Source organism: Periplaneta americana, chromosome 5, assembly GCF_040183065.1.
Source record: "Periplaneta americana isolate PAMFEO1 chromosome 5, P.americana_PAMFEO1_priV1, whole genome shotgun sequence".
In the NCBI taxonomy this organism is placed as follows: Eukaryota; Metazoa; Arthropoda; class Insecta; order Blattodea; family Blattidae; genus Periplaneta; species Periplaneta americana.
The window spans coordinates 122,910,845-122,923,874 of NC_091121.1; the positions used below are offsets into that span (position 1 = coordinate 122,910,845).

General features: G+C 33.3%; 1 protein-coding gene across 6 annotated transcripts in view; it reads left to right on the forward strand.

The window, feature by feature from the left end:
- Positions 1-5,707: 5,707 nt before the first annotated feature.
- aft (cap methyltransferase 2) overlaps positions 5,708-13,030 on the forward strand; it is a 500,824-nt gene continuing 493,501 nt past the window's right edge. For 4 of the 6 annotated variants that reach the window (XR_011332243.1, XM_069826496.1, XM_069826502.1 and 1 more), the window contains exon 1: positions 5,708-5,754. The gene's annotated coding sequence lies outside the window, so the exon portion shown is untranslated. Of the gene's footprint in view, positions 5,829-13,030 lie in introns of all 6 variants that reach the window. The other 2 variants (XM_069826499.1, XM_069826498.1) reach the window with 2 other exon arrangements.

The window sequence follows — 13,030 nt, forward strand, 5'->3', positions numbered from 1 at the left end:
GTTCAGCTATAATTATTTTACAAGAGAGGGATGTAATCTTGAGTATCCTATTCAAGGCGAATATTACAGCCCATGAATCCAGTATATCATTATTACCGGAAGTTCTTCTTAGCTTACTGAAAAAAAAACTTTTCAATTGAATCACTGTTGAAGCATCTTGTTAATACAAAGTCAAATCCTGCTGACAACAGATATTTGATGCATTTCGCAGTCGATGCCGTAGTTAATAGAGTATTTTTTCGCATGTCTCATTGTTTAAGAAGCCTGAGCCGCGTTCTTAATTTTCTTTCTTCATTTTCCTAAGATAGGCTGGAAAATCATTTTTAGCCAGATTAATCTTTCATCAGTGACATAAAAAATGAACTTTGTCCTTATCGAGCTAATTCTTAAAGCTACATATATCATGGATATTAAACCACTCCTGAATGCTTTTCATAAAGTGAATTGGTCCTCCGCACTCTTTAAAAGTATATGCCTTTTCTAGTCCACAGTTTTCTTTAAGATATTAAAGGGCTGTAATTACAGATGAAGAAAATATATTTTTGCACGTTTTACATTCATTTTCTCCAGGTTGTTAGGGCATACATGCTTACGAGTGAGGAATTGCCATTACAAAGTCGTTTCATCGTATTTGCATTGGTTTTGTGATTGTCTGAAACCAAACGTAATATGTCAATTCTACAGACTTCCACTTCCTTTATAACAGAAAGAGTAAGTTTATGCAAATCCTCTTTGTAAAAAAGTAGGCAGCTGGTATTTTCAATTTTGAAGAAAAACCACAAATAAAAAAAACAAAGAAAATTATTAGCTAAAATACCATAATTTACTTTTTCTTCCATGGGTATCATGGCATATCTTTCTGCATTGCTTGATTCTGGAGTAAAACTGTTCTTTTGCCCGAAAAATGTGTCCAATTCGTTGTCATACCGTAGTTGCTGTTCTATTGCCATCTCGTCGACTATTAATGAACAAACTCGCTCAGCTGGATTCAGTTGTTCACATTCAGTGATTAACCTTTCTTTCACGAGATCTGTAACTCCAGTTTCACAACACGTGTTGCCTAAATATCGGGATAGACGGCAATTTCAAAATATTGTTCCTAACATGCCGATATCCTTTGGGAGATATAAATTCCCACATTGTGCATTCTTCGATGGTGTATTCTCTTCAGCTGGGTGACGTTTTCTCAAATTCAAGCATTTGTTCCAAAAAGAAACTATATCTCGCATCGGAATGGTTATTTTCATTACTTGTAATTATTTGCGAAGGCGAATAGTAATAGTAGTTATCGAAATTTTTCAATTTATCTTGTATTTGTTGCAATTGCCTTTCTAACTGACGAATCTTATTATTCGCGCGCCACAATTTAAGTTTTAATTTATTTTGCTCTTTCTGTGCTTGGAGGAATTTGTCATCCATACGACTTTACGTCTGAATACCGATACAACAAAGATTTTTATGAGAATCGGTGTCTGCATTAATTCTAAAAACTTCAGGGTCATCCGAAGTGCCTGAACTACGTTTTCTTTTATTGTTAGGGAGGAAGATGGGGTGTTTTATTATCTGCCTTCTCTCTGGTTTGTTTTCTGAAATTTTGTAAGACGGATAAGACGCAAAAACTGAAGGAATCAAGTTCTTTAGCATCTGTTTCCTTTTTAATCCAGGATGATAATCTGTCTCACGGAAATGAAGATCACATACTACTGTACATACTACTGATGAACGTGAATTAAAATTGAGAGTAAAATCTGCTCGATACTGCTTTAAGCCATTTTTCTTTAAGTTCATCTTGGCTAGGGAACTCGTGGAATGAGACCTCTCTAACTAACTTTCCTACTGCCACTTTTACAGAAAGGGACGCAATAATAAACAATTGTAGAATTTTCATAAAACCTATAAGTAATGAGAGGGAAATATTCAGGTATTTTTACAATAAAATAAGCTATATGCAATTCCCTTAAAATATAATGATGTTATGAGGTATGCTCAATTCAAAAGCATATTGTTATGTGTTGGGAGAATATAAGGGCGGGAAAAGAACAGTTAACTTACGGTATGCGGCATCACCGATTGCTACTTTCACTGATAAATAATATTATTATAGGATGTAACTTTTTCTTTTCAGAGTTTAACAATGTGTTAATTTCACGCATTCGATAATTTGCACATTCCAATAAAGTAGCTTGCTGAAATTACTTAACTTTACCTCCTGGTTCACAGTATCCAGAGTCCGTGGATATCCAGAGTACCGCAATCGTTTGAGCCGGCAAATGCCGACAAATCCGCCATTGTTTGTCCAGCGCGCGCTATGCAGTATACAGTTGCATAGGGAAAGAATGTAATTTAAATGCGAAAAAATGCAATGCTACTGTGTTCAGAACTGTTCACAAAGAACTGAAAAAAGCGCACATTTGTTTTCTCTGTGACAAGGTGAAAGAAATAAGGAAAAAGGAAAGAAGTGACTATAAATATAAAAAGGAACGATCCGCTACCTAAGCGAGCATACATTGTGAGATTAATGAATGACTGTATTTTGATATTTATTTTTTCAAAATTTGGGCCCCAAAATATTTTTATAAAACTAATCTAGAATTTAAGTTGATTCAGCAATGATATTTCTACATAAAACAAATGAAAGTCACGTACCAATTAGTATCAGTGTCAAATTTTTACCATTTTCTCCCTTTCAAATCAAGCATTTCTGAATTTGATTCTATTTGCTATTTGCAAGAATGACAAAATATGTTTGTGAAGTTCTGAATTTATTCTTGAGACAAGATTGTATTGTTAGGCTCGATTAGAAAATACAAAGACCGTAGAAACTAGAAACCCTATTAAGGTTAGACTGATTTGAAATTTCAATTTTCTAAACTATTCTAAGTAGATCTATGAAATTTTGTACTTTTAATTTGTAATTTTAAATTGTGCAAATTTAGGTTTTCAAAAATTGCTACTATTTTGGCCAGAATTTTTGTCCACATACGTGTCAGACCTTCAGAAACGAAACTTACTATACAATTTTCCTCTTTATTTTACTAAAAAATAATTAAACATATTTAATGCACTAAAAGTGTAAAAACAGAAAAATTCAACTCGAGCGTAAAAAACTTAATATTAAAAAATACCTCTTCTGGCTGATATGCATATAGATATAATCAGGCAGTACATCTCACTTGACGATATGTGTCAGAGGAAGACAATTGTTTGTAAGTATCTGAAGCGTGATTAGTGGAATATGTAGCTAATCGGCGAAGTATGCATTGGAGGGGGAAAGAAACTTGCCACCCTACCCCATTATCTCCTGGCCTAGTTTTCTCATGAGTGATGCCTTATTGGTGGTACTTATGAGGTTCAAATCTTTCTTCGGACAATTGACTAAACAACAAGAACTATAAAAAAATGAGTGTTAGGTATAATACTGATAGTAAGTTTTGTTAAAAACATATTCAAAAACCTCTACAAAAAATCATGCATTTAGTACAGAATCTGTAGAAAGAGTAGCATTTTTAGCAATGCAAAATTTACAGAAAATTAAAGTGGAGAAAATTGACTTCAAAAGTTTGGGATAATAATAATTAACCAGATCTCTGTCTTCTTTTATTTTCTAGGCATTTTGAAACATGTAGAACTATCATATTATATACAGAACTTATCCTTATATACACTACCACGCTGTGCACACCTAACCTACACTAGTAAATAAAGATGACTAAAAATTATGTAATCTTATGAAAACACTATAATAGATAAATATTATTTACAAATCACTATGGACTATAGACACTATTATAACACTAACAATAAAACTGTTAGAAACTTGCAAATATTTCTTGTATCACAAACAAAAACCAAGCATGGAAAACACGTTGTTATGGCTACTAGCAACAAGTGGAATTTTCCTTTAGATAAGAGTTGTGCTCTCCTTTGTAACTGAATATCTTTTAAAGGAAAGCAGCCTTTGAAGTAGGTCTAACACCTGATGGATTCTATGAAGAAATATTTCGAGAAGTCAAGAAGCTACACTGGCTCAATCGGAAATCTAATATAATAAATAATGTGTGAAATATAGCGTAATTTCCAAAATGGTCGCAGAATTCAGAGTGGGGGTCGTGGACGGAGAATTTAAATTAACAGTCAGAGCCCGCAGCCTTTTAAAAATGTGACCTTAAACAGCTGATAGACCGGTCGTATGATCATGAAAATTGGCAGAGGGCATCTTTAGACCATAAATGAATTTTTAAAGATAAAAACAAAGAAACGATTTTTTTTACCAAAAATGACAAAATCTCACATCAGTGTATCCTTGGGGACATTATAATGAAATTACTAACTTCCATACTTTTAAAGCTAAACTCACAAAATGTTTATCACTAGTATATCTGGTTGATAATAACACATGTACAAACTTTCGTCTCTCTCTATGATACGTGGTTTGCACTTTATTAATAACGTAATTATAGAGTGTATTGCTTAATGCAAAAAGTCCCTTGCGTCACAATTTATATTATTTTTCATTGATATTCACTTATGATATTCTTTATATACCTTGGAACAAACATTACTATTGGAATTTTCTGTACAGCGAATGGGTAAATTACTAGGAAATTTTTATGACTATTAATTTTTTTTTATTTACTAAAAAATTCTAGCAATTTACTTATTAATTTTACAACAAAACCTTATAGTAAGCTTTGATTCCATGTATGTAAGGAGCCATGTAAGTGAAAATCACTTAAGAATAATGTCAATTGTAGTGCGACTTTTTATATAAAGCAGTTCAATATTTTAATAAAATAATTAATAAAATGCAAACCACGTATCATAGGCGGATGCAATTTTGTACACTTGTCACTAATAAGCAGATATACCAGTGATCAAAATTTGGTGAATCTAGCTTCGTAAGTATGGTAGTTATTGGTTTCACTGTTGTGAACTCGTAAAACTAATAAACTTCGAGAAATTTCAGTATAGTGTGCCCTTATATGCGGAAGCCGGAGAGTTTGCACGAGGAATGCAGTTGGAAATGTTTAGATTTATTGTTATTTTATCTGCAAAATTGTTGTTTTCATTTGTTACTTGTAATTTATTAAGTTCATGCTGCTGTGATGTTTATGAAGGAGTATATTGAACACTTAAATGCGTACTTATGCTGTAATAATTATTAAATTAAGTTTTTGTACATTAGTATGTTGACTGATAATAATGTTCTATAATGTGAGAAGATCCTTTAGACGTTTTTGCCCTTCAAATTAAAAATATCTGAGTTTTACTTCAAATATTCCTATCCCTAGCGTGTTGAAAAGGACTAACAATGGCGGCCGATTCGGTGATTGCGCTACTCTGTATATCCACGGACTCTGACAGTATCACTCTCTCAGCGCTATAGTGGCAAAATCATGCACTACGCTAGGTTCGTTATTTAACACAGGCTGCTTGCTAAATGGGAAGGCGGAGTATATAGCAGCCAACGAGCACAGAATTCTGTGCTCGTTGATGACACAGCGGCTCCAAGCGGCTAGCAACTATAGCGAGAGATGCAAAAAATCACACCAAGCTTCGCGACTGTATATACTAGACTGTGCTTTAATTCTCTCATATAGCATTGCTGCTTCTTTGATGATTTATCGTCGCTCCAACGTGTACGTAGCGAAACGTAGCGGAATTTCATCAGGGTCGTCGTAGCGACATTTAGAATTTTTGAGTTGGCAATGCTGGTCAGGTGTGTGTGTGGTGTGTGTGGAGCGAAGGGTGTAGGTAATTATGTTTGATCATATTCAATAACATATTTTGTTGCAGAGTTATCTTGGAAGGAATTTAGTAAAACGAAAGTAGGCACTCCAAAGTAGTATCATTTTAGCTGAAGATGGTTATATAATGTTTTGTTTTGTAACTTATTTACATATTCACGTAGGCTAAGCATTGTGTTGTCACTTGCAAGAAGAAATGGTTGGTTCTGGACATCATTAAGACTACGCATATAATTTTATACGTATTGGTTGATGCATACAGAAATAATTTGTCAAGGCTTCTTTTTTACAATTGCGAAAACTTCAGTATACGGTTACCTCACTGCCAACAATTTATCTGGAAATATTGAAACAAGCAGTTTTGTCTATGTTTGTCGAATGCGGATGAAACTTTATGTGCACAAAGTTTGAATTTTGGGGGAAGAACGGAAAGAAGGTATTCGTGTTCTGAAGTGTATCCGACAAATTGAGCGGGGCTTAAGTGCACAATTAAGTTATGAGCAGTAATTGCGTAGAATACGCCAGCTGTTCACATAATTATGCCACTTTTGAACTACTCTTACACCTTGTAGGCATTACTACCGTTAACTCTGATAGGCCTACTCTTAGCTATGTTTTTGACGGTTCAGGAATAATGTGTAGGGGTTATGGCGAAGGTATCTTTGGGAGCAGCGGGGAGCTTGCCCCCCGCTATAAGCTCCCGGCTGTATAGTAAATGCAGTGAATATCGTCTTTGCAGGTAGAGGAAGCATTGACACATATATAGATAATGTCATTTTAATACTCACTTTATGTCTAATTCGCCTCATTCGTACTTTTGAATTGTTAATGTGATGTTTTGAAGGAATAAAACACTATTAACAATAATATATACGGATATCATTCGTAAAATTGACGTTGGTGCACTGCACTGACGGTTCACTGCTCACTGTTGATTTCACTCAATGCTGGTTAACTCTGTCGTGTTAGGGGAACGTCTGCTTAAACCCTGTTTTCAATAATCTGAATTAACATATAGTGACTCTATGAATACAGTGTGGTCATTGGAGTTGGGCACGCCCATCCACCATCATTAAGATTCCAAACACACTGAAGGCTCTTATGGAGCTAACACGAAATTGTAATCTAATACTCGTGTATTCACTACTACTGACACACAGCTTCTTTAAGTGAGACCTAAAGAACATAAAAAATAAAAATATTACCTGTCTTGTGTGCTTCCTGTGCATTGATGTGAAATAATACAGGCTCGAACTGCAAAATTAGGTTAGGTTAACTGGCATGGAATATCAAATGTTTTATTATTTTTATAGTATCGAAACTACATCTGGAACGGTATACAATAAATACACATTACTGCTTAATAATTACAGTAAAGAAAAGGAAAAAAAAATCATAGTTTAAATATAGACAGTATTCCATTTTGAATCTTGCATACTTACACTACTCTTAACACTTGAATATAAGTAATTGATCAACTAGCGGACTTACTCGTGTTAATTATGCAAGTCTGCGGCTTACAGCTGTTTTGGTGCTTCATCACACCATCCTCAGAGCCTTCTAGATCTCGGAGTCATCTCAAACTTCTCTGCCTGTTGTGTGGGTGCGTTTGATTGTTGAAAAGTGTTGAAAAGTGGAGTCAAATAGTGTGTGTGTGTGTGTACTGAAATTGATCTGTGTGTTGAGAATTTGATCGGGGTGTGTTTTAGTGTGTTTATATATTTCGTATTGTTCTAGTCTGTTGAGTTTTTGGTTCTTGGGTTGTTTGTGTAGATGTATTGTGCGGACATGGAAATCCTACACAAACAACCCAAGACCCAAAAACTAAACACACTAGAACAATACAAAATACACAAACACACTAAAACACACCCCGATCAAATTCTCAACACACAGATCAATTTCAGTACACACACACACTATTTGACTCCTTCAACACTTTTCAACAATCAAACGCACCCACAAAACAAGCAGAGAAGTTCGAGATGACGCCGAGATCTAGAAGGCTCTGAGGATGGTGTGATGAAGCAACGAAACAGCTGTAAGCCGCACAGACTTACATAATTAACACGAGTCAGTCCGCTAGTTAATCAATTACTTATAGACAGTATTGTCAAAAAGTGTTATTTCTTCATGAAGAACAGGGATTGTAAAACTAATTAAATTATATTGATAAACTTACCGAAAAATGTTGAAACTTGCATGAATCCTGGTGATGCAGCTAACCTAAAAACCCATGAAACAAGTAAGTTTCCTGTGAAATAAAGAAGTAGAACACTTCCAAATGAACGCGAAATGCACATTTCACATCACTTTGTATATGCAAAGCATACCAAAAAACTAACCTAACGTAATTTAACCTGTCACATATTTGTACATGCAAGGCATACCAAAAGTCTAAAGTATTTGGGCGACACGTTCTTCACAATAGCCAAATTTGTAGTCATAAATCACTAGGGTCTCTTAAACACAAATGAACAATTAGGTCAGCAGAGTGGTATGTAGGCCTAAACAATGAAAACATAAATCTGCAGGAAATGAACAATAATGGTCAATTCCACGATAGATTGGACATTGAAGTTAAAATTTAAATTTTGTGTTCAATATAGGCCTATGTTCTTTATATCATTTTCTTCGGGAAAGTCCAAATTTTTAGAAATTAGCAGAAAAGTTCGATTTATTTAATTAATTATTGCTTTACAGACATCTGAAGTGAATATTTTTAGAATGTACATTTGATCTGTCAAATTTACTTTGACAGTTTGTTGCCAAACCACAACTTAAAATTAATAAACCAGGGTGTTCTCTCTTGTAATTCTGTTAACAAAAATAGAAGACTTTAAAATCAGTGTCAATTTACTTTTATGAATGTCACTGAGTTTAAAAATTTGCTATTTTAAAAATAAGTGTTTTTATGTAACATCCGTCACAGAATATGCTTAAAGTTACTCTCTTGCTCTCAGTTTTTGTCCTGAAGGCACTAATTTTTGAAAGCAAAGTCAAAATATGCTGCCAAAAGTACAGTATTTTTAAAATTTTTTTTTAAACTAAAAATAACAATTGTGTTTTAATGTGACGGGTGTTTCAAAATTAGAGCACGAAGAACACAGGAATTCTGTATTTTGGTTTATTGCAGGTAGTTCCCACAACACATTATTAAATAGGTTTCAAATATTGGTAAAACTGAATTTTAAGTTATCAGTAGTTGTCAATACCTGTGTCCCTCCAAAAGCTTACTTGTCTGAAAGATTTCCCACCAAATTTACATTAAGCTGAATGTTTCGTCGAAGGCTCTAATTTATCTAAAAAATTGTAGGCTACAAAGTAAATACTAAATATATATTTCTATTTTAGTTACCTATTACTTTTCTATTCTGTAACATTATTTCTTGCTTACTTAACAAGGAATAAATTACTTAAGCTATTAACCACTAGCATAACCTAAAAATAGCTTATGCAGATTGAGCTGCTGCATTTTTAAAGATACATGAAGCTGCATGTTACCCATGCAGTTAATTATTGTAATGCTTTGAGCTAGCTGGATTCCGTACATATATTTAATTGCAGAATGGGGAAATCAGCAGTTGAGAGGCAAGCTGAATGCCGTAGGCGAAGAAAATTAAATAAAGATAACTATGAAGACTATTTCCAGAAGGAGAGAGAGAGGGACAAGCTTAGGAGAATAAAGAAGCTTTCGAGAAAGGAACTTACTGCTCATAGAGAGAAAACAAAACTGAGAGTTCGAAACTACAGAGCAAGAAAAGCTGCATTAATAAACACTAGTATTTCCAGTCATTCACCTGTGTACAAAAGTCCACAGTCACTAGGAAAAGCTGTCCTAAGAGTAAAAAGAATTCTTCCAAAAAGCCCCCGAAAAAGAAAAGAAGTTATTAAAACAATAATTTCATCCAAAAAGGTTCAAGTTACTGCACCACCTTTAATAAAAAGATCAGGATTATCTGATGATGTAATTAAGGCAGTGGAAGACTTTTACAATAGAGATGACATTTCACGGCAGGCTGCAGGTAAGAGAGATGCTGTAATAACACGGGGACCTGACGGCAAGAAGAGAACTCAGAAGAGACATTTAAGCATGTCAGTTCTAGAAGCATATAGAGTGTTTGTTATGAAAATGTAGATTTAAAAATTGGCAAATCAAAATTTGCAGAACTGTGCCCTGCTCATGTTTTGAAATCATCTGAAATGCCAAGAAATGTTTGTCTCTGCAGATATCATGAAAATATCAGTCTTTTACTTCAGAGTCTAAAATCAAAACTACCAGAGAAATGTGTGACATTAACAGAGTTAGTTAAATTCAGCGTTTGTGATGAAACCTCTTCCGTTTGTATGAGTAACCAATGTAAGACATGTAAAAATTTAGGACTTGTCAAATCAAATTTTACTGACAAATTTTCAGAGGAAGATAAATGTGAGCAAATTTCTTGGCTGCAGTGGGACATAAATTCTGAAGGAAGAACTGTGAAGATCATGCAGGAAGGTATTGTGTCTGACATTCTTGAAAAAAATCTTGAGCCAAATGCCAAAGTTTTTGTGGCATGTTTATATTAAAAGGCAGCAAAGTTTTTTTTTTTTTTTTTTTTTTTCTTCAAATATAAAACAGAATATTGGCTCTAATAAGCAAAGCACAGTACTGCAGGTTGACTTTTCAGAAAATTATTCCATTGTGAACCAAGATGAAATACAATCTGCCCACTGGAATCAACTGCAAGTGACTGTATTTACAGCTGTTGCATGGACTAATACAGGCTCTGTGTCATATGCTATTGTTAGTGATTCTCTTAGTCATGACAGGTATGCTGTGTAAGCATTTATGAAATACCTCATTGGCACTTTGGCTGAGAAAAGGTTCAAGCATGTGGATATGTTCAGTGATGGTGCTGCTTCACGGTTCAATCTGTCTCTGAAGTGGCATTTCTTCGCCACTTCTCATGGCAAAGGTGCTGTTGATGGAGTAGGAGGAATGATCAAGAGAGGAGTTGGCACTATGGTTAATGTCTGGAGGAAATTAGTGACAGGATATGAATCATTTGCTACAGTAGCAAAACAAGTCTGTCCAAATATAAAGACAGTAGTCATCTCCAAAGACGAAATAGAGATGGTATCAGAAAAGGACAAACTTAGTTCCCTCTGGGAAAAAGTGAATGCTGTTCCTGCTACACAAACATTGCACTGCATTATTCCTTCTGGTGAAAGCAAAATAGTTGGCAAAAAATTCTCATTTAGCACTGAAGAAGAGCTGTACATCACTGTAAAGGACTGCAAATAATCTGGTAAGAACACACCTTACTCTAACAGTGATAATCCAAATTTGAAATGTATGTCTCCTGGTGACTTCACTTTGGTGAAATTTGCCACAAAATCAAGGGTTTTGTACTATGTTGGCTAAGTTCTAGAAATAGACGAAAAAGGAGGTATGATCAAACTGAACTTTTTAAGGAGAAATTGTTCATCTTTAAATTTATTTATGTATCCCGAGAAAGATGATGTTGCTTGGGTGGAAAATGATGATATCATACAATTATGGAGTTGTTGATCAGAGAGGAAGAGTAAAAATTGAGACAGCTCTGAAGTATGATGCTACTTAGTTATTACATTTGGTTTTGTAATTATAGTTTTAGTAGAATTTATTAAATTCTGTTGTGAGAATTATAAATTTTATATTTAGTATCTGTTTAAGTGAGCATACAAAAAAAGTAAATTTATGTTAGGAACTACAGTTTAATATCAAACATGGATCTGTTTTTCTAGCCATACTATTTTGATTTAATGTATGTATTTTTATTGTTTTCATTAAATGTTTGTATTAATTTACTTTAAAGTATAAGTACAATTTTGAACCTGTCAACAGCATACTTGTAATGTACTAAGTGAAAGTTAAGTTTAAAAAAATGCACACTTTTAAAACATGTACTAAAAAAAAATAATCTGAAATTTCTTCAGACAAGTAACACCCGTCACATAAAATTAATTAAATTATAAGGGCAAGGCTTAATAATTTAATTACATCCATTATATCACTCGATTCCTTGAACTTTCCTCTCACTGAAAATAGGTAACACAATTAATTCAAATTGTGAACTTCACAGAATTATCAGTTAAACTTTATCACTAATTTATTCATGTCTTTTTCATGTTACACCTGTCACATTGTTTATTTCATTTATATCACCTGACAAATAATGGTTAGAAAAAAAAAACTAGTTGTATCTGACAAGCAAGAAGTGGAGATTCATTGAAGTACAAAAGAACTAGCATAAATATTTTATTCCAGTTAAATTCCGAAGATTTTCTTTCTGAACGTAACACCCATCACAGTGGAATTGACCTAATATTCCAAATGCTGTGCATAGCAACAACTTACTACTCTCTTTTCTGCTTAGGCCTGCGCATACCAGCTATTTTAAGCTAAGACTGAAAACCTAGGGACAATTTGTTGTCTTATGTATCTAGACTGTTAAGGCAAAAGAGTATAAGTCAAAAAATCTGATTTTTCAGGAGAAAATTTTTTTATTTCTAACATTAAACTTCATTATATTCTGTAGATTTTATGTACAGTAGACTTTGTTACAACATTACTCATGATCTGCAACAATTAAATTTTATATTTATATATTAATACAAAATATATATGACTTATGCTGTTGTGACCATCTCATGAATATGATTTACACTATTATGGCTTCAATAACATTTTATTTTTGTTGTAATTAACATTATATTAATGCTTTTAAATGCAAATAAAATTAATCGAAACAAGAGAACATGCAATAATAATAATAATAATAATAATAATAATAATAATAATAATAATAATAATAATCGACATTATCATACAATATAATAAATTTCGCGCACAGATATTCCCTTTTCAGGTATTATTATTTATTACAGTATTATTATTATTATTATTATTATTATTATTATTATTATTATTATTATTATTTTTCTATTATTGTTATTGCTGAGTTATTCAAAATTAGACAGTAGCATCCCTTAATATTTATACTCGTATGATAGTAATTAAAAAGAATAATAGGCACAATGGATTTTTTTGTAAGTAATAACCATTTATGTTAGACAGCAATTTGATCGTCGTTCACGTGTTCAAGATAAATTTCCTTAACCACTGGTGCAGTTTGTAGACTGGTAGAATTGGTGGAACACTTCTGGCACTAGAGATAGAAGATCCAAAATGTTCTTTTTTTTTTCGATATTTTCAGTGATGCAATGTAACACTTTTGAGGTCGAAGAACTGCATTTGT